The sequence below is a fragment of the Pogona vitticeps genome, chromosome 12, assembly GCF_051106095.1.
Source record: "Pogona vitticeps strain Pit_001003342236 chromosome 12, PviZW2.1, whole genome shotgun sequence".
Classification (NCBI taxonomy): Eukaryota; Metazoa; Chordata; class Lepidosauria; order Squamata; family Agamidae; genus Pogona; species Pogona vitticeps.
In genome coordinates this window covers 22,534,901-22,556,990 of record NC_135794.1, presented here as the reverse complement: position 1 = coordinate 22,556,990, position 22,090 = coordinate 22,534,901, and the positions used below count along the sequence as shown (strand labels likewise).

Here is a 22,090-nt window from a genome sequence, read left to right as displayed (position 1 = left end):
AAGGCCAAACACACTGGGTTTTCCCCCCCTCCACACAGCCACAGCAGGGAATTGAACCCCCAATCTCCCAAACTCTGTGGGGACCAACACAGCTTGTGGACACCTCTGACTGGACCAGCACTATCGCTTAGGTCCTCCAACCAGCAGACTGGCCTTTCGAGTGCAAACCAAGCAGAGTTCTAAGACCTTCGAGGGAAGTCCTTCTTTCCCATCCTCCGTCCTTCTGAGACATCCCTGGAGCCAAAGTGAAGGAGTCGTTCCCCGATGTTGTTCTTGAACTCTGGAATACTGGCCCTCAGCAGACCAGGCTTCTCCCCTTCCGATCCTGGGAAATTTTTTAATTGTCTTAAACTTGTTTATTCATATGATTTGTCTGTTCAGGAAGAAGCTGCCCGGAAGCCTGTTTATAGAAGAAAGAAAGCTGAAGATCACCATGGCTAATTGTCTTTGGACACCCTGATTCTAGACAACGGTGTTGGGTTGCTTCAAAAACCAGCCTCTAAGCTTCTTCCATTTAGGAGTTCTTCTCCTTCATGCACCCTTTGCATTTATTGAAACTTGAACAATCAGCTTCATCATCTCTACTTTTCCTTTCTTATTCTCTGGCAAAAACATGCTCGCTGTCCGCATTTTCTTCGCCTTTGTTGGGTCCCCTTCTTGATCCGAGAGATTCCACACACGGTGTGAGAGATCCGCATTTCAAATGCTTCTGCATTTCTCCTAACTGCTCAAAGTCCATCGCTCCACCCAGTAACATAAGCTCCCTGCAATGGGGCCAAGAATATATTGCAATGTGCAGTCTCATAGCGGATGTTAAGTTGTTGCTTTAAAAAAAAATATTGCAGATTATATTCTTTTTTTTCTTTAGGGCAAAGGCTCTGTGACTAAATACTGCTTAGCTCTTACAGCAGCTCCTGAGATGTGTGAAATTTGAGCTGCTTCTATTCTTGATCCATGTCCTGGTTTGAACTTTAAGCAACACACATACAAAATCTTTGTTTCCTGTCCTTCACAGTAATAACTTATTCCCCATGGTGGTATGTCCTCTTTCCTTCCTATCATCACAAAAATTCTCAGTGAATTCATTCCTCTCTCCCTTATATGTCAATTATTTCCAGCTGACGTTAATAGATACTGGACCGCATCCAAATTTTCTTCCTCCCTTGTTCAATCTGTGGTTGCTAATCCCCCTCCCGTCTCTCTCTCTCTGCTCCTTTTCTCACTCAGTGGGAAAAGCTCCCTTCATACAATAAACCCAGACGGAGAGACATTTTTCTATGGCTTGCCGCGTGGGCTAGAATTTGGTTATTGGGTTATTGCTTGGCTATCTGATCATAAATTGCATTAGCGCTGTTTAACTCAGGCAGAGATGCCAGTGGACTACAACCCCTATCATCCTTGCCCCTTAACAAAGGGGTGATGGGATTTGTCGGCTCACCATAGGTTCCTAGTCCCTGTGTTATTTCATTCTGTACCTTGACTAGACCAGACCTTTCTTGGTCTCTGTCCAGAATCTGGACTAAATCCAGTTACTAGCCTTAACGAGAATGAAGTGACTGAACAGATCATTGCTTAGACAACACTTAAGTAAGACCCATTGATTTCGAGGTAGTCTTATATATATCCACTTGACAGAACCTCATCAGAATCACAGATGTACAAGCTAGAGTCTAGAACTGCTGGATATCTCAGTGGTTTAGGCCTCTGGCTGCGATGCCAGAGGTTGGGAGTTCGATCCCCCCACTGGGCCTCCTTGACAGGGACTGGACTCCCTTCCAGCTCTGCCGTTCTAAGATGAGAAGGAGGTGGTGGTGGTGTAAAAGATTTCAAAGAATCCGCTAATGTTATGGTGTCATTTTCCTTTCCTCACTCCCTCCCACCTCCCAGTTTGTCAGCAGCCAAATGGAGCTGTGGACCTCAGCCTCTCTCTGGAGGAGCAGGTATAAAGTTTACCGGTTGCCCTTACCCACTGTCCAGTTGCCTTTGGCTTAAGATGACCCGATGAATGACCAACTTCCAAAATGTTCTCTCATGAACAGCCTGATGCAGAGTTTCAGTTGTGGCTTCCTTTATGGAGCCAGTCCATCTCACCATGAGGTCTTCCTCTTTCCCTGTGGCTGGCTTCAGTTTCCTTCCCGCTCCCATGCTTTGTTCCCACTGGATAGAATTTGGAATCCTGCTGGGTTGATTTAAGGAGGAGAAAGTAACATTTGCTAGCTCTCCTAATAAGTTATGCCCTTTTTCTTCTTCCTGTCCCCACAGACAAGTCAAAGTCTGGAATAAGTCTAGGAGGATTTTCCTTTTTCAGTACATAGAGGCAGGTTTGTTTTGCCTTAGATTGGACCACTGTTTCTCCTGGCTTTCAGGCAACTTTCTTGTCGATCCCTGCCCAGAGAAGTGGGAAGATATCTGGGCTGCTTTGCTCCTGCCATCTACAAATTCTGATTGTCGTCAAATCATATATTTCTCCCCTGCCAATGTAAGCCAATTTGGTGTGAGCTTGTTGAGCGAAAACTCAAGAGTTCTGAGTTCGAATCCCCACTGGGCGTGCTTGCCTTCTTCGGGCCCATCCATCTCAGCTTGGCCCTACCTCACAAGTGTGCTGTGAGGATATACTTGGAGAGGAACTGTGTATTCCGGCTCCTCCGAGGAAAGAGACAATAAGCAAATAAATGAAGTTTTAAACTTGTCCAAGATGGAAGGCAAACTCATGGAGTTTTGAGAAGGAGGAATGAATAAACCAGACAATTGATCCATAGCGGCATAAGAAGGAAGGCTGCATGTTCAAAAACAGCAGTTCTAATGTTGAGAATTCAGCCCTTGTAAAATAAGAACCATTTCTCTCTGATAACATTTCTTGCTTCCAGAACTTAAAAACAGGTTCCCCGTGAGACTGGGCTGCATTTCTACATGATCCATTGAGGTCTGTAGAACCTCCTCCCGAGGAAGCCTGCATAGCATGAGACTGTGTTAGCCTCTCCTTTGTTGGTCCACCTCGTTTCCCCATCCCAGATTCTCCCCCTTCAAGCCCCCTTTAATGTTCAGCCCCATTGTCCAACTTGGATGGCAAAGGAGGACAAGATCTTAGAACTGGATAGCTAGAAGGGACCCTGTAGACCATCCAGTCCAGCCCCTTTCAAGCAGGCACCGTGGAGGATTCAAACTCGCAACCTCTGGCTCCCAACCAACCTGATCTTGTTACATGTCCGACTTTTCTTTTCCCCCTGTAGGGAGGTGGAGGGAATGGCTTTTATCTTCCTAACTCCCCAGCTGGTCTTCTGCCTTTCAGCACCATGGATTTTAGACAGCGTGTCCCCACCACCCCCACCGCGCCCCCAAAGGGAAAGAAGACAGGAAATCAGCCAAGTTCAGTTTTCCAACTTAGGGTTATTGGGGAAATCACATTTTTTTTTTAAAAAAAGGAGCGCCTTGTGATGAATAGATAAGTATAAAACAGGAAAAGGCATAGGAATAAAACCGGTAAAGCGTATTATTAGAGAAGAGGGGAAACGGACCATATCTGCTTAAAACGCTGCTGGGCTAAAGGGGTCGAAAATGGGTTATTGCAACCTGGAAATTTCATACCACCGTATTTGAACGATGCTCCTCCCCTCTGAAGACCACAGTCTGGGGACACCTGATTTGCTTTTTCTGGGTGAACTGGAGAGATCTCCGGCACAGATCATAGCAAATAAATTATTAAGGCATCCACAGAACCCTTCTGGTTTGCGCTGCAACCGGTTAAAACATCATAAGACCCTGCTTGGAGTTAACAACACCAGGCGGCGTCCAGTTCCGCTCCTTATCTCATCACCTAGTCTGATGAAGCGTCCTGTCGAACGCTTAAACGTACGCGTTACTTTGTACCGCTTGAGTTGACCCAATGATGAAGGCTTTCCTTCATATAGATATTAAGGATTTCCTTTTTCTTTTCTTGTGATCGACCCTGAAGCTCTTGTTTCTTGTATATACTCTAATTTTTTTCTCCCTTTTTTCATGTGTCTGACAAGCCTTCCAGTTTAGACTTGCATGTCTGTGTGTATATATACCAATACAGACAGACTTTTATTCGTTTATTTACAGGTTTATAAGGGAGAAAATCCAGCCAAAATGAAGCATTTTAAAAAGTCTCCTTGATTCCGATGGAAGAGATTTGAGGATGTGCTATTTCTCCCATTCAAATCAATGAGAACAAGGATACCTCTGTGCGCCCATTTACCTGATCACAAGGGTATTTTGAGGGTATTAAGATGGCCAGTTGATGGGATAGACCAGAACTGTCCATCGTAATACCCATAAAATTTGGAGGACCGTGCTCGCTATTTTCTGCTGGGTTGTCTCGGGTACATTCAAAATAGGTCCCCTTTTCAGTGAAATGAAAACCAAATTTACTTTTCTTCTCAGAACGAACTACTTCTCTGAAGGGTATTTCAACACGACCCTTCATTTATACAGGACTGCATCTTTGATGGTCTTTAAATTGTTCTACCGTTTGAAAGAGTTCTCCTTCTCCTCCCCCCCCCCCCGCGTGTTTATCGGTTCATCTAGCCATGTTTAGGAGATAATTTTATTATGAATAAAAACGTGTTGATTTTCTTTTTTTAAAAAAAGGATCAAAGGTGATCCCTTTCATCAATTAATTCTCTCTTCTTTAGCGGTAGAAGATGGTTCACATCTTTTATAATCATAATGCCAATTTTTACGTTTAGAACTGATGTTCATTTGTTCCCTAACGAGTCTTATTTTTTTCCTGCATGGAAAATAAAACGTGGGCCCGATCTATTCACTTGTAATAGATCGATAAGGAGCTCCTTTTGTCTCTAAAGAGAAATCAAAGGCAAACTGAATAAGTATATTCTATACCCTAGAAATACACACACACACACACACACACACACATATATATCTCTGTGTATATTAGGAACGATAAAATTTGATCATTTGGAATCTGCTGGGAAAACTTGCCTTAAAATGAGACTATCCTGGAAATATCCTGTAGAAATATGCTGTTTTACTTTTTGCTTTGTGGACTTGAAAAGTTCCTATTTTTTTGGAAGCATCAGTTAAACAATTTCTCCAATAGGCGAGAATGTGCTGTTACCTAAATTTAGCAGGTGTGATGTGCAAGCACGCCGGGGCAGAGATTTATGGTTCTGTGACTCCCTGCAATGCTATCGCAGCGTCTAAACTGACGGCGAAATAATAATCGAGTCGAAAAGGAGAAACTTTCGAAACGGGAGAATTTGAGCAGTTCAAATTAGTCTTCACCTCCTTTCCTGATGTGCTGGACAACAACCCCATCATCCCCAGACGCCACCATGGGTTACAAAAAATGGGAGTCCACTGGGTGTAGCGGACTAGGACCCAGGAGAACTGGGTTCGAATCCCCGCTCAGCCACGGAAACTCACGGGGGGGGGTTGGAACTGGTAAAGCCACTCCTTAAATACCTCTCTTACCTTGAAAACCCGATTAGGATCCCTATAAATCAATTATAGGGACTTGACGGCATGGGGCGACATAATCTGAAGGATATCACGGGACTTTTAAAAACTTCCAGATTCGCTGCCCGGTGAGACCTATTTCTCAATTGGCTCCATCTTGGAAAGAAAATGTTTTCCTCTTGGTTTGCATCCATTAAAGAATTTGCATTCCCTTACTCGCCTACCTGCCTCTTTACCCGCTGATTAAAATCAAATGCGTTTTCCGATCTGGCCCTGTCTTCCGAGCTAAACAGCTTTCGAGGATCCTGGAAAAAAAACCTAAAACCGATTTACCGGGCGATTCTGCTCACTCTTGCGAGGGAAAAAGAGGTGTTTTTTTTTCAAGAAATGTTATGGATTGAAAGTCGGAGGGGAGTCCCGTCCAGAATTTCGGAGCGATCCCCTCCCCCCAGGGGCGCGATCCACCAGCGGTTTCTTAATCACAGTAGATCAAGGGTGTCCCGCGTATTTCTCACTCTTAAACCTCACCAAGGAAACTTTGCCCTCTCTAATTAGGATTAGATCCACCCGATTAAGCAGGTGAGGGCTGAACTGATTGATCTACCCAGGACATCAAAGCTCAGGGATTATGGATGGGAAACCGAGTCTTTTTAAAAACTTTTTTTCTTCTGCCTTGAAAACTAGCTTCGCTTCCTCGCTCTTGTTGCGCTAATGTAGAATTTTAACCAGTTTCTTTCTTTATTTTTTTCTTTTTTAAAAAAGTTGAAGTTAGTTTTGTTTTTAAATGAAGCTCGGGTGCTCAGCACGGGCTTCAAGCGAAACCGAGACATTTTTCTAAAAGCTGTCCTGGCACGGTTTTTTAAAGTGTGCTGTGCGCATTCCGAAAAGGAAAGCTGCATATCTCTAATTAGAACTCAAGAAATAGATGTGCGAAGCGTGGTGGACTAATAACAGCCGTTTCAGCTTCTGGGGATCCATCTACTGTTGGCTGATTCGGTTTGGTTTGGTTTTTCCCTAACGAGGCTGTTGAGATGTGATGCATAACTCGGTTCCCTTGAGATGCTCCTGATATAAACGGGTCTCCGCTCACTGCAGCAAAATGTTGCAGCGCTGTGGACTTCAGTTTAGGATTCCAGCCGGCTCCCTTCTTTCCGAGTACTTGCCCAGGCTAGCTGGGAGCCAAGCTGCCTGGGGGATTCTGGAAGTTGTCGCTCCACCTTCCCTAGGAAACGCCCCCATGATCTTCTAAAGAGAAATTTGATAGAGGGTTGCGGATTTTTGTTGTTGTTGTTTAACAGAACCCAGGAGAGGAGAGATCTCCGCAAAGAGAGGAGAGCGGTCTCCTCCCTTTGAGAAGTGTTTGAGCGGGGCCAAATGTAGACCCAGAACAAGAGGGCACTGATGGGGTGGGAGATGGGCGTAAGTGGGTCTAGGATGGCATCCGAAAAGAACATTCGCCTTTAAGAACATTGTGACCTCTGCCTGGCAAGATGCTGGAAACAAAGGACGGGAGATGATGGCTCCCGATCAGCGCCCAAAGCTGTCCATACAGTTTTCCGAGATGAAGAGTTATAAACGATGCTGGATTAGTTGAAACATGAAGGCAAAGTTTATGCGCTGCCGTTTCCGTGACTATCAGATGCAACCAACGGGGTGCCCTTACCGTCCTTCAAATGTATGCATGAAGTTGCTTTCTTACTATGGTATCTATATATAAATAAGTGGATTCGAATTTACGCCCCCCTCCCTCCGCTTCGCTTACATGCCGAAGTGTACAGATAAACAGGGCTCCACGATCCACCGAAAACCGAAAACTGGTGGCAAAATCAAGGGGACTGGGAGAAAATGAAGTTAAACTTTAAATTGATCCTGTTATACAAAAAGGTCTCCCTTCCTCCCCAAACCCACAGTGCAATGATCTGATGGCAATTTTGGAATGCTGTAATCATCATCATCATCTTGCCCAAAGCCACATCGGCTGGCTCTTCTGGTATGCAGAGTGGGGGGGGGGATCGAACTCCCAACCCTCTGGCTCTCTAAACCACTGAGCGATTCCGTCAGTTCATAATATAAGACGCAGCAATCCATCCAAAGAATGACAGCCAAGGAGATCATGCATGTTTAAAAACATAGCGCCTTGTGCGTGGCTAGTTTGTTTTCCTATTTTCAATAGCTGGGGGGGGGGGAATAGACAGGGGCGTGCCCAGGAGAGGCGTAGAGCGATAAAACGACGCTCACATCCGCACACCCCCCCTAATATTGAGTATTAGACTGGCTGTGAAGTAAAATCCACGGTCGTTCTCCGACCAAACAGGCAGGAAACCAGAGCTTAAGGCAGGCTGGTCAATTTTTTAGAGCCCCCGGGGGCCCCTGGTCAATTTCCTCCGGCCCCTTTCCTTTCCGCGTCACGCAGAGCGCTTCGGCGGACAGCGCCCTGGTGCTGAAGGGGCGCCTTTGGGCCAGGAGAACGGGCCCGTTGAGGCGGGGGACCCTTGGGCCTTTGGGGAGGGGAGGGGGGTGGGGTGGGCACCCAGAACATCCACATCATGTTGCTACAGATGGCCTGCCTGGAGGCAAAACCAGACCTGGCTGGAGATCACAAAAACTCAGGGCATCACAAATAGATGTGCCTTGAGGGTGCCACAGAAGTCTTTGATCGCATGGCGGGGGTAGCCACTACAACCAGAGGCACAAATGATTGGGGGGAGAGAATATGGGTTTTAGGGTGACATCAGGATCACTTGCCAGATAAATACTACCTTACGGTTCTTCTCGTGAGGTGCACCCTTGCTCATCTTCTTTCCTCCCTTCTCTCCAGCTGCTTTGGTTTCACAGCTCTCCACCCCCCCCCCCCAAGATCCTAGGCCGGTTGTTTTGTTTAATTAAACTCAATGTCAGCTTTAATTTTCCGCCCCGGCGCTTTGCTATGCCTTTATTGGAATTAACATTTTGTTTAGATATGTCATTGCACTTTGCATAGAAGGGGCACAGATTTGCAGGAGGGAGATGCGGCTTTTCCTGCACAAGGAGATGGAGCACCCTAGAGCGGATCGAGGCCTGGAAGACCATCGTTAGGGGGCTGAGCGATTTCAAAGCTCTGATCCCAACCAGGAGGGGATGGAGCTGGGTGGATCTCATCCTCTCCTTCCCCTTCTACCAAACAGAGGAATGGGGGAAGTTCATGCCCATGGTGGAAGAGTGTGCCCCTCTACTATATTCATAGTAGGTGCCCAGATCAAAAGCAGCTGGAGTAACTTCAGAGTAAATCAATACAGGATGATCCATCCAAACCTTTATATTTAGGGTGCAGCTGTCAACCCCTTTTGATTCCCCATTGGGCCTCCTGGGAGAAAAGCCAGCCTGTTTGGCCTTGGGCCAGCTGCACATCCTTCTATAGTACACTATACAATCACTCCTCCTATGTTTAGGAGCAGCAATCTTTTTTTAAAAAAAGTGCCTTACCTAATGCTGAACACCAGAAATGTGTTTTAGTATTTATTTTATTACTGTTTTTAATGTAATACTTGTTTAATTCTTTAAAAAAAAACATTTGTATACCTATTAGCCGCCCAGAGTGGTCGACCAGACCAGATGGGCGGGATATAAATCAAATAAATAAAATAAAATAAAATAAAATAAAATTGTTTTTAGCTTCTACATGATGTAAGATGCCTTGGGTTCTTTTTAAGGAGAAAGGCGGGATAAAAATATTTTAAATAAATAAAAGCAATTTTGGACAGAGCAAGACAAACAAATATGTGCTTCTCTCTCTCTCTCTCTGTGTGTGTGTGTGTGTGTGTGTGTGTGTGTGTGTAAGAGAGAGAGAGAGAGAGAGAGAGAGAGTTAGAGAGTTATTTTTATGCACTTACAAGGCTTGTTGATTTAAGTAGAATCAGGAAAACAAACGTCATGGGGAACAATGGAAGAAACTGGCTGGGTTTAGCCTGGATAAGTTTTGGAAAGAGCCTGGAAGCCATCCTCAGACACCTTCACAGTGGTTCTATTGGAGCATGTTTATTTTAATTTCTGCAGCTCCAGAGGGGAAGACCTGAACTAGTGGATATAAATGACAAAGAAGGAGATCGTAGCATTTAGGAAGAAAATTAAGGTGGCCTTATCTGTTCTGTTGCAGAATGGGCTGCCTTGAAGCGTGGGTTTTAAAGCGAGAGGCTGGATTGGCATCGGAGAGAGATCCTTCCCTGGTGGGTTTCTGCATCGCCAGGGCCCTCAAGAAGGAGGAAAAGCTGGCCGCCAGGCTTCCTCCAACTGTATCCTGGAGAAATGAAGGCAATGAGGGACGCCATACAGTAGAACCTGTGTCCTGGCCCAATTTCCTCGCATGTTTGGGAGGCATGAATCTCAAACACACTCCATGGGTAATTGACGTTCTTGGCCCTGTGAGTTGAAACAGGAGCCATCAAATCAAACCAACCATCATTGCATTCTTCATTTTTCTACCTGGAGGTGGCAGAGGGACTCTTGGAAGATCTCTGTCTTTGAAACTGTAGAAACACATAAAAACCTATGAACGCTTCCCTTTGAAATAGCACATTGGCGGTAACAGGACCTGCAAACGGCATGTCATCCTTCGGCTGCCATGAATCTCCTGAAATGGTGTCTCTATAATTATGCCTTGAGGCTCTTCCAAACGAGACACTTTCCCAAGCTGGGCAAGCCACCTAATTATCCCCTAAACCACTTTTGCCACAAATGCATGTCGCTTTTGACTTCCTGCTGCTGAAATCGCCTGCCATCCTTCCTTCTGCCTTTTTCTTCTGGCCCGTTTGCTGTTTCCTTTGTGCAAATTTTCTCTCTCAGGGGTGCAAAGCTTCCCTTTGAGTTGAGGGCTTTGTTGTGCAAGGGGACCGCTCCCTGGGCAGCAGATTGCACCATGGGGCTGTCAAGCACAAGGAGGAGAGTATCTGGGCCCTGGTTTCAGCACATGTAGGCATCCAGGCATTTCAGCAGAGATGGCTGGTTGTGTCAGTGTTTTGATGTCAGTAAAAATCATGCTGAATGGATGGCTCATTTGTTTAGGTTTCTGGCTGTGGCTTCTCATGAGAAGAGAAGACTCCCTGGAAAAGACCCCAATGTTAGGAAAGTGTGGAGGCAAGAGGAGAAGGAGACAACAGAGGATGAGATGGATGGATAGGGTCATCGGAGCAACCAACATGAATCTGACCCAACTCCAGGAGGCAGCGGAAGACAGGAGGGCCTGGCCTGCTCTGGTCTATGGGGTCAGGAAGAGCTGGACACAACTTAACAACAACAACCGGCTGTAGAGCCAGAGGTTGGGAGTTTGATTCCCGGTTGTGTTTCTTGGGAGAAAAGCCACCCTGAATAGCCTGGGGTCAGCTGCAGAGTCCCAGAGCAATCCCAGAAGAAGGGAAGGGTCAACCATTTCTGAGTATTCTCTACCTGGAAAACCCCCAAAAAAGGGTCTCCATAAGTCGGAATCGACTTGACTGCGTACTTAAAAAACATGACATTTGTTTCTCTAGCAAGGTTAGTGGTTTTAAACCACCTCATTCCTGGGCATGAAGCTGGTTTTGTTGGCGAGGAGAGGAACAGCGTTCATGTCCGCACGCACTGAGATGGGGAAAGAGTGCATGTCTCTCTTTTGTGCTTGCTCGCTTCCATACTTCCTCTCCTTGTGCATGTGTGTAAGATGGGTGTGTGGTGGAAGCATATGCAGGGATCGTACAGAAATGGGTATACTGAAGGGCCCACCAAAGCCCCCTCTCTTGAACACCCAGTATCCTACCACAAAGCCAATTTCCTACATTTCACAAAGCCTTCCGGGTTCTCATTGTCCACTGGAAAGCAGATTCAACACACATACCTCTGCTAATTCGCTCTCTCTCTCTCTCTTTCTTTCTCTCATTCTCTTCCCTTCCCCAGTAACGTTGAAAACATCCCCAATTTGGGGGTGGTGCTAAGAGGGGAGTTTAAGGAAGAAGCCTGCTCTAACCCAATGACACCCCCTTAGCATAGCTTCAGCCCCAGCCTGCCTTAGTGCTTGTTCTTCAAAATCCAAACTGAAGATTTTGGCTTCTTATGACTCTTTCATCATTCCACTATTTTCCAGACCATTCAAAAATGCCATGAAATGCTCGAAAAACCAGTTTTTAGAGGAACCTGGAGGAGGGAGGGGGAAGCAACAATGGAATTGACAGACAAACAGCAGACAGGCAGATGATACACGCAGACATGCGCACAGGAAAAAGCAGCTGAAGGAGGTGTATTAATTATCGTTAAGCACTTGGGCAAATAAGCTGACATTTTCAAGATAACCATGGTGGTGCCAGACGCAGGATTTCCATAATAACTCCAGGCTGGTCGCCATGGAGGAAGTTGTAATGTAAAGCCTATAGGTGTGTTTTGTCTGGGCTTCAGGCAGAATGGCCCTCCTTCCCACTTTCAAGCATTTGACATCTGCTCTCTAGCCAGCTTTTCAAACCCCAACAGCCTTTCCCAAACGGAGGCCTTTGCTAGCTGGATTGCAACTCCAGACAGCGTAGCCAGTGCTAGTAAGGGTTGGTGAAGTACCATTTAAATCAAGAATGGTTCCTCTAAATATGATCTGGAGTTTCTGACAAATGGGGGCTTGGTTACTGCCTTTTTCGGGCCACTTTTCCACCCAGAAACACAACATGGTGTACATAAGGCCAAGTCCCTCTCCTTCCCCGACACTCAAAGACATTGTGAAATAAAAAGTCTGCCTTAATGGGACTCAGAGATAAGGGGCCACTCAGTTGTACCTCATAACCAGAGACGGAGATAAAATTAAAGCTAAATAATAGGCCATGTATGAGTATTTTAGAAAACCTATTTCCGTATAAAATGCTGGCTGGATAGCTCAGTGGCTAAAGTATCCAGAGCCAGAGGTTGGGAGTTCGATTCCTCCACAGTGCCTCCTGGGAGAACAGCCAGCCTGGGTGGCCTTGGGCAAGCTGCACAGTCACAGGACATCCCCCCTAGAGGCAGGGAATGGTAATACACTTCTGAGTAATCTCTACATAGAAAACCCTCAAAAGGGTCCCCATAAGTCTGAATTAATGGCACATGATTAATTCCCCCCCCCCCGGTGTATTTATCTACTTCCAGGTCTCGTGAAATTTGCAACTGAGAACAGAAGCAATCTGAAGAATGACTTGCTGCACCTCCTTCAGAACACACACAGAGAGAGGTTGTGTAATAGAAACAAGAATCATATCTTGGCAAAGTTACTTTCCTGACCATGAGCCCTAGGAACCACCAACCAACATGGCTGCAAACATGGTTCCTGGTGTGTGCAACGCCACACTGGAAAAAGGAGGTGGACCTGGTATCTGCAGCGCCACCATGTCCCATACTATATATTTAATATATACAACGAAAAACTTCTAAAGATAATAGCCCAAACTCTGTAGTGAACTATAGCAGAGGGATCACATCCTATGTCCAAAGCAATTGAAAGCTATTGGGATCAACTCGCTCATTGAGCTCCCTGTTCCCCATCAGCCTACCTCCACTATGTTGGCACAAACGTACATCCTTCCCCCACACCAGCACATACATTTGTACTGAAATATGAGCCCTACTATGTTGGAAATCTACTGTAAAGCACAGAATTAAACCTAGGCCAAACCTCCCCAAGAACCCCCAACATTTAAGGTCCCCAGCCTCCGTTGCACCTCGAATGAAAAGACTATGACGTCAGTGCTGGTGGTGAAAGAAAATTATTGCTCTGAACCATGTGCTCAGAGCTGGTCCAAGCTATTTTCTCTCCTAGAAGACATTTGCAGAACAGGTATTTGGTATAACAGGAGCACTCAGACTATTCTATGATGGATTAGGTTCCATCACAGTTCCTTCTTCCCACAATGAGCCTCATGGATGTTGTTTTTGTTGTCCATGAGATTGCTTCCCTGTGTTTCTCTTGTTTGACGGGAGGGCCAGGAAGACTCAAAAGGCACTTGGTGGACCCCAGGCATCTCCTTCTTGGGATGGTTCAGCTTTATCTCCATCAGGGCCCAGATCTCTGTTTGTTTCTCTCTCTCTCTCTCAAAGCCCAGGAGGAACGAAGAATAAATGCAGTTTGTCTTAGAAGGTGGCCGATAACAGAAGAGGCATCAAAACAAGGCAACACACCAATCATTCGGCAGAGCAGAATGAATCCTGCTGACTTGTCTCGCTATCAGCTCCAAACAGGCAGCTTCTGCATGGCAGCTGGTTGAAGCAGAAGACAAGGAAGGAACATACACCAAAATAAGCCTGTGCATACTCACATGACTCTACAGTTCCCTTTCTCATACATAACCTGTGAACCAGGTGTAAATGGGAATGATACAAGATCCTTCCTTTTTCATAAAAAGAAAGAAGACAGAGGAAGGAAGGAAGGAAGGAAGGAAGGAAGGAAGGAAGGAAGGAAGGAAGGAAGGAAGGAAGGAAGGAAGGAAGGAAGGAAGGAAGGAAGGGCTGGTGGTGGAAGGAAGGAGCTGATGATGCAGAGAAAGAAGGAAGGGAGGGAGGGACAAATGAACAAAGATCTATCCATTTAACCATTGAACTTAGTACCTTACCTTCACTGAATGCCAGAAGAAGGAAACAAACTTAGGGCTTGATCAGACAGGTCTTTGTCCTGTTGTTCGGTCCACCATGGAGATGATTTGGTTCACATATTTTTTTCTGACAATCATATCACATAATTGCTGGAGTGAACCAAATTATCCCAGAGCAGTGTTACTCACACCTTTTTGAGCCCCTGTTAGAAGCTTCTACTTTTTTAGTGCCGGTAAGATCACTCTGGTTTGGTCCACACCCAGCATGTTTGAATGCTGGTAATGGACCCAAAGCTGGTCTTCCTGGCTGTGTCAAGGCTCCTTATAGATTGAAGTTCAGATATCATGGAGTAGTTTAACAAGGAAGCCAACGTAGGATATCAGCAAACTGAACACAGGATCATAAAATAATGGAGTTCAAAGAGGCTTATAAGGCCATCAAGTCCAACCCTGTGCTCCATGTAGGAATCCATCTTTACTCAAAAGTAAATGAGGCTGACTTCCATAGACCTCACTCTCAGGTAAGTAATCATTAGGTCATAGCCTTAACTGCTAGATAGCTCAGTAGCTTAGACATCTGACTATGGAGCCAGAGGTTAAGAGTTCAATTCCCCACTGTGCCTCTTTCAGAAGGCTTGGCCTATAAAACAGCTATTTTGTTTTGTCAGACAAGCCTGGAAATTATAATTTGCTCGGAGTTGAGAGTTGTGTGGTTGTTCTGCTAAGGAATTCTCGACCAGCTCACCAAATTCCCAGGATTCATGGTCGAAGGAATGTGATCAGTAGAAAATCCGCATACTCCTGTTGTGTTCTCAGTTCTGTATGTTGACGGGCGGCTCTAGAAACATGGTAAATAAATAAGAAAAATTAAATAAGTGTGCTGCTGTTCTGATAAATGGCATTTATGGCATTTTAGCAAAAAATTGCTGAACTGTAAAACATCATTCTTGGGGGGGGGGGAAAGAAAGAAAGAAAACAAATGGATGAAAACATCCCATTATACAAGAACTGGTTGATAGAAGTATCCATTAACTAACCCAGCAGCTTGTAAACAATATACAAAGTGGAGTGGGCAGGCATGTGTACCCAAGCAAATTAAAACTTTAAATAATGTAAGTGAAACCATGGAAATCATAGAATTATGGAATTTGCAATGATTCCGGAGGCTGCCTATCCATTATATCCGGGCAGGGACGTTGCAACTAAAGCATCCAGCGAGCAGAACCGGCCCTCTCGTTAGCCAGAGGGAGGAACCTGCCCCAGGACAGGCTGCGATCGATTGTAGACAGCACGGCTTTGCATTTAACAGCAGGTTTCATATGTTGTGCCTGGCAAAACAACTGGGATATGGTAACAGATCTCATAGGTATTCAGCGTTTCAGTAGTCACGTTGAAACAAAATTGCTTGTGGATGAAAATATTGGCCCAAAATCCTGTTTATGTAAACTTTACATAGAGGAAGCTGACAACATCCTCAGCTTGCATTGCGAAAGTTTGTTTTAAATTAATTAAAGCCCCCACCATTCGTTTTAGGTTCCGAGGTTCCCAAATACTGTCTTTTGGCCCAGGGAAGTCTTTGGGAGCCTCAGAAATGTGGAGGGAGCCTTTAAAGGTCAAAAATTGCCACTGGATCACCGCTGGACATCCTGGTCTCACCAGCAATGATCTGGTGGTGGTTTTTGGGGATTCAGGACTCTTCCCTCCCACACACACACACCCAAAAGGCTTCCCCAGGGTGAACCCTAACCCTAACCCAATACTGCTATGTTCCTTATCTTCCAACCAAACCAAACCTTGGTGGGGTACCTAAAGCATTCAAGTAACTGCTGTTCTCCTACATAGTTTGCTTTTCTGGTTAACAACCAGTGGAGCTTAGAGGAGGAAATTATTAATGACTTCCAGAGATGATCCTTTTAATTTTTAATCTCATCACACAGATGTCTCGGCAGATGAGTGGATTATAGAGTGGACTCTCAAGTAACTCCTGTGCCTTCAAGAAAGCCACGGTGTGCCGGGACGAACATTGTGTACATAAGGTGAATTTCACTATTCTTCAGGGTATGTGCATTGCCCATCTTGAGAAATGTGAAAAAACTGTCTGTATACAAATATACCAGTATCCTCTTTCCCATATTTATTTTTCAGCACGACCCATTGCGTGATTCATACATTTGTACACCTTTCTATGGTTATGGAGGGACTCTTGTGTGTTCGAAGGAGGAGAAAAGGGGGAGGATAACAAATGGATTTAAGCATACCTACTCAGTGGTTGGAAACTTTCAGAAAACTGGTGGATTCTGGGCTTTGTAGTACAAAAATAATCTTGCAAGGGCTATACTTGGAAATAGGCATCAGGAACATGGCTAAAGGATACAAGCGCTGAATTTTACTGGGCTGTTAAGTTTGATCACCTTGCATGTGTTTGTTTTTGAAACAGGCCTCTTCTCTCGTAAATAACCCTTCATCCTCAGTGTCCAATAAGTAAACAAACAAGCCTTTTAATGCCTCAAATGTTGAAGATTCTGAAATATTACTACATTTAATGTATGAATTTGCTTTTGTCAGCAACAAATGGAAAAGTGAGGGACTCTGAGCTTACAGTATAGGTTCTGTGTTTAGACAGCAACGTGGTCCTTGTATGTAGCCCACCCTGTAATAATCATCAACAGATGCACCCACTGACCACTGCCATCCTCACACAGATCTGAGAGCTGTCATGCCAGATTGGGTGGTATTTTTGCGTACCTGTGGGTTTCACTGTCCTCCTGTGCAAAACCAGGTTACTTTAAAATCAAACAAATTTAAGCTGACACCCCAGGGATTTACGGCCCATCAACAGAAGCAAACAAATAATTAGCCTTGGGAATTGGCTTTGAAGAAATAATGAACATCCAGTGTGATGCGGTGATATGTGTGCAGCATTTTGGGGGCAACCACAGGGCGGAGTAAAGAGCTCAGAGGCTGGAGCGCCATCCTCTATGGATTCCTCCCGGTGTTAACTTCGGCATTCCTGGGATTAAAAAATGGGAGCAATGCCCCATTTTTAAAAAGTGCTTAACTGATGACAGAGTGTTAATTCAGATATTAATTGAATCTAGCAGCCCGCCTGGACATCATCCTCAACATTGGATCCTTGGCTGCCTTTTTTCCCCAAAATCGGCTTCCTTTTGCAGATGGATACCTGGATCAAAATCCTTGCCACGCATCTAGGAATGAGAAATTGAATGGACTGGGCTTGTTGTGCAAGGCGGTGGTGGGGAAGGAACTGTGAGGGGCAGGGGGAAGGAGTAGCAGGAATGAAAAACCCCTTCTTCAGTCCAGGCGTGCTGCCAGACCTGTTTCCTGCTTGGCCAAATCCAGCCTTCCCCCAAGCTTGCTCTGTTTGCCTAAGAAGCAGATATTTGTCTTGGCACTGGGGTTTGTAGCCATGGAATGATTCCTCTCCTATGTAAACCCCTCCTTCCCCCTTTTTTTGGGTGGGGGAACTGGGCAGGGGAGGGACGGCAGCCCTGAAAGGCCTCAATAGCTAGGAATGCCATTCTAATGAGAAGAAACCAGGGCTTACTGGGAAGATGAAAAGAAGCTTGTGGTCTCATCGTAGGGCCCCCTCCCTCTCAAAGGAGGTGCCCTAATGATGGGGAGGGGGGATAGGAGGGGGAGAGGCAGAGGAGGCCTAAAACAAACTCCCAAAGAAGCACAAATAAAGCAGGCAGGGGCTTAAGATATATTAAATTACCCTGATTAGGAATTTAGCAAGGCTCAAGGCTGCTGGAGAGGCAAGGGGGGGAGCCAACACCGAGGGGCGCTATTCATGGCAGGGGAAGGAGGTGAAGAGGTGACGGGAGTTCACAGGGCCTGCCTCCATTCTTATGTTAAAAGAAGGAGCAAGACCCAGCTCCAGAGAAAGAGGGGTGTGAACAAGAAAAAAAATCACCCTTAGCAATATTCTCTGGGGCTCTCTGCTAGGGAGAGGCACTCTAGCTAACTACTGGGCAGAGGCTTCTTGTGGAAAAGAGACCCCCCCCCCTTTGAATCAGTTTTGGGAGGGCAGACCCAATATACGGCCCCCGGGAGCTGAGATGGAGCCTCGGAACGATTTTGCAAAGTCCAGGAAGGGGGGGCTCAAGCCCAGCAAGCCGAAGGAGGATGAACTTTCCCTGCCTCCCGGGCTGTTTCCACACCTGCTGAGAAATAGGCATACAGCGAGAAATCTTCCCAGTTCTATTCGATAGGGCCCATCATCCCCTACCTCTGAATAAGACGGATTAAATCACAGGCTTGGTTTAGCAAAGCCCGGACTAGGTAAGGCACACATACCTCGTGAAGGAAATGCAAAGAGGACTCCAAAGCTGGGATGGGTAAAGTGAAGCCCTCCCAATATGACTGGACTACAGTGCCCATCAGCCTCAGTCAGCATAGACCAGGGTAACAACTGCTGGGAAGCATTGTCCCACAATAGTCGGAAGGCCACCTTTTGTTCACCTTTGCCTCTAGTTATTTTATTTATTTACAATATTTTTTATTTATTTATTTATTTACAATATTTTTTAGCCGCACCATTGCCAGTGGCTTCTGGGCGGTGATGTTATCTTAAAAGTTGATGATTCTGGGGGTACCTCCCAGCTTTTCAGAGCTAATTTACCAAAGGTGGGTTGAGGCATCATAACAAGCTATTATTTTTACACACACACACACACACACATACACAGAGAGAGAGAGAGAGAGTTAAAAAAAGTAGATTGTTTGATATATATAAGATATATATAAGATTAAAGAAAAAAGTGCAAAAATAGTGATACAGTTGAACTTTAAGAAGACAAAAATAATGACTGCAGAAGAATTGCATAATTTAAATGTCGGGAGTGAAGAAATCAATATTGTAAAAAATATCTACATCTTGGTTCAATCATCACTCTGAATTGGGATGGCAGCCAAGAAATGAGAAGACTAGGACTCGGAAGGGAAGAAAGGAAACAACTAGGAAACATCCTTAAGCGTAAGGCCACATCACCGGTACCATGCTATGGTGTTCCTATTTCCTATGCACAGATGTAGAAGCTGAACAATGCAGAAAGGTGACGGGGAAAAAATGATTCCTGGAAAGTGTGGTGCTGGAAGAGAGCTTTATGGATACCATGGACAACCAATGAATGAATGAATGAATGAATGAACGAATGAACGAATGAACAAATGAACGAATGAACGAATGAACGAATGAACAAATGAAATGAGTGTTGGATCAAATCAAGTTTCAATTCCCATTAGGGGCTGCTATACTTCAGGCATACTGTAAAGATATAAGATTCACCAGGGAAGATCACAATACCAGGAAAAGTGGAAGGCAGTAGCAGAGAAGGAAGACGTAACATGAGATGGATGGACTCAATAAGGAAGACCCTGGCCTTGGGTTTGCAAGACTCAAAGCAGCTCATGCCATGACCTTTTGGATGTCATTGAGCCATCGGGTCCCCATCAGTCAGGAACATCCTGACGGTAGGTAGCAACATGAAATCCTGAAAGAGCGCTGGTGGGGGCGTGAAACCATTGCTTTCGGTTCTTCAATATGGCTTGAAATTGATATTATTAGAATCGGGGCCTGGTCCTTTTCTGCCCAATTGAGAAAAAAAAAAAGCTAATCAGAAGAACGATCCACACAGCTCATTTCCTCCGAATGTTGCAAAGACACCTCCTAATGAAATGTGTTCACGTTTAAATTCTTCTGCACCCGTAAGATCCTCGGGGAAAGGCTTGAGGGACACTCCTCCAGCTTCACCACTGGTGGGCAGCTTCTCCTTCAGTAAATGTGCAGCGGAGAGCGGTTTGACTACTGAGCATTCATAACTGCTTCATGGGTCTCCTCGCCCACCCCCTTCTCTTCCCTTTGGCTGGGGTATTTATTTATTCTAGTCTAGCGGGCAAGGTTAGAACAAGACATTGTCTGGGTCTTTGTTGGCCGAGGAGAGCCCTATTCATTCGCTGGTGACAAGCAGAAAATCAAGGAAGAAAAGCCCCCCACCCCACCCCCCGTGAAAACAAGTTATCAACCAGGGACCACATGACGGCTTCCGCACCTGCAATCACAGGCCGGCTGCAACAACAGTAGAGCCTGGTGCTCATTTCCAGGCCTTCCTCGGGTCCTTCATCCTTCTGTCTGAGAATTCAGCTGTAGCTTTCCAGACAGGACAGTGTGGGGAAACCCACAGCCTTCCTTAAATCATGCTGATGGTAACACAGTCAATAGGCATCTATGGGGGGCAGGGGCGGGAGGGGCTTGGTAAGATCAAAGACTCTGAAATGCAACCAAGACTTAAAACTAGCCTTGAGGATGCTCGTGGTAGAGTGTTCTGTGTTGTGCTGCATGGAATGGAAACACAACTTTAATCGGTGCTGCTATAAAAATACAGTAACTGGGAAAAGGATGGGAGGAGCTTCTCGGCTGAGAAACCTTAGAGAACGAATATCAATATTTATAATGCACTCTGTGGAAGATCATAAGCACGGAGCAAGCGTGTCGGCCTTTCTGATCTTCCCCTGATGAGGCTCCTTGGAATCGCAATGCTTCATGCAGTTCTCAAAACCTCATGAGGGTCGTTTGCAAATTTGGCTTCTGCCCAGTGGCTGCAGTAGGATAGCAGCGCTTCCTGAAATGGGCCCCACGTAAAGCTGGAAGCTTTGTGTTTATGTCAAAGCCTGCTGGATGACAGGAGGGGTGTGGGACAGGTTCTGGGACTGAATCCAGCCCTCCTGGGACTCCAGTCCAGCCCCTAGAATTTCTTCAGATGGCTACAGCCCACAATGCCATCATAAGGTAGATTTCCAGCTTCTACAATTTCCCTGTTCCCTTTTCTAAAAAGGAGAGGCTTGGTGACCAGCCTGAAGTGGGATGATACATCCTTCTGAGATGGGAAACCATCCCATGAGCTGGGAAAGTGATTCTTTAGGCTTAGAATTCTCAACCAGGAAGTCACTTGCCACATGTGTTTATTTAGTAAACATTGAGGCTGCAGTCCTTTACTTACACAACCGGGAAGAAGGTCTGTTGCAGTCAGAAGAACTAATTCAGGTTATATAAGAATGTACCATGCTTTTACTAACAATACAGCCTTAAGGGCGGGGGGCAGGTAAGGGAAGTATGTCATAACAGAAGTGTTAAAAAATTATGTGTGTTATAAACTGAAAATGGAGAATATTCTTTTCTCATGGTACTATTACCTGGCATTATCCACAGAAGCTGAATGGAGTCAGTACAAGCTTCCTTCCTTCCTGCTTCATCTGTGGAAACTGCTGCTATAAGACATAACAATGACCACCAAATAGCATCGTTTTCAAAGGGAACAGACTCCTAGAGAATGAGGTTGTCCTTGGCTGCTAGTGATGTTCGCTCAATATTCTCGCTCGCCGGACTCTGTTGCATGACTGGGAACCAGTCATGGCAAGGATGTGCTGGCCCTCTTCTCCTGTTGGAGGACTTTGGCCATCTAGCAGGTCCCTGGGTCAACAGAATGCTAGGCTAGGTGGAAGCTGTGGGCTTTTCGTCTGATCCAACGTGGAACTTCTCACTGGAGGACCAAGCTTCACCAGATTCTGCGGCATTTTCCTGCTAGGAGCCTGTGCTCTTCGAGCTCCACTGAGCTCTGGTTATAATAGCAGAAGGAGGCAACACAGAGAGAGGGTGTGTGGTGCAATCAGAGAGGGCTCACCCTGAAATTTCAGGATGATTGACATCGTGGCATTGTAGAGTCGGATGGACCCGAAAGATCATCAGTTTCCTGCTAGATCAGGAATCCACCGCTCGGCCATTCCTGATCTTTCTGTGCCCAATTTCTGTTTAAAACCTCCCAACAGAGGAGAAACCACTATGTTGTCATGCAGTCCATTGCCCCACTGAACAGCTCTTACGATCCAAAAGTTCCTCTTAATTTCCAGTTGGAATCGGCATCCTTCTATTTATTGCGTCGTTCTGTGTCACCTCTGATTTATAACAACACCATGAATGGGCGGCTTTCAAAAGGCCCTGTTCTTAAAAGCCCTGGCTCAGCTCTCGTAAACTCAACTCTGTGGCTTCCTTTAGAGGGTCAGTCCATTTCATGCTTGGCCTTCCTCTT

General features: G+C 45.6%; 1 long non-coding RNA gene across 1 annotated transcript in view; it reads right to left on the bottom strand.

Annotated features, from left to right (window-relative positions):
* LOC140702414 (uncharacterized) overlaps nt 1–22,090 on the bottom strand; it is a 42,228-nt gene that overhangs the window by 7,033 nt on the left and 13,105 nt on the right. Inside the window, exon 2 of the long non-coding RNA XR_012081565.2 lies at nt 14,731–14,823. This is a non-coding gene — a long non-coding RNA (uncharacterized LOC140702414). The remainder of the gene's footprint in view (nt 1–14,730; nt 14,824–22,090) is intronic.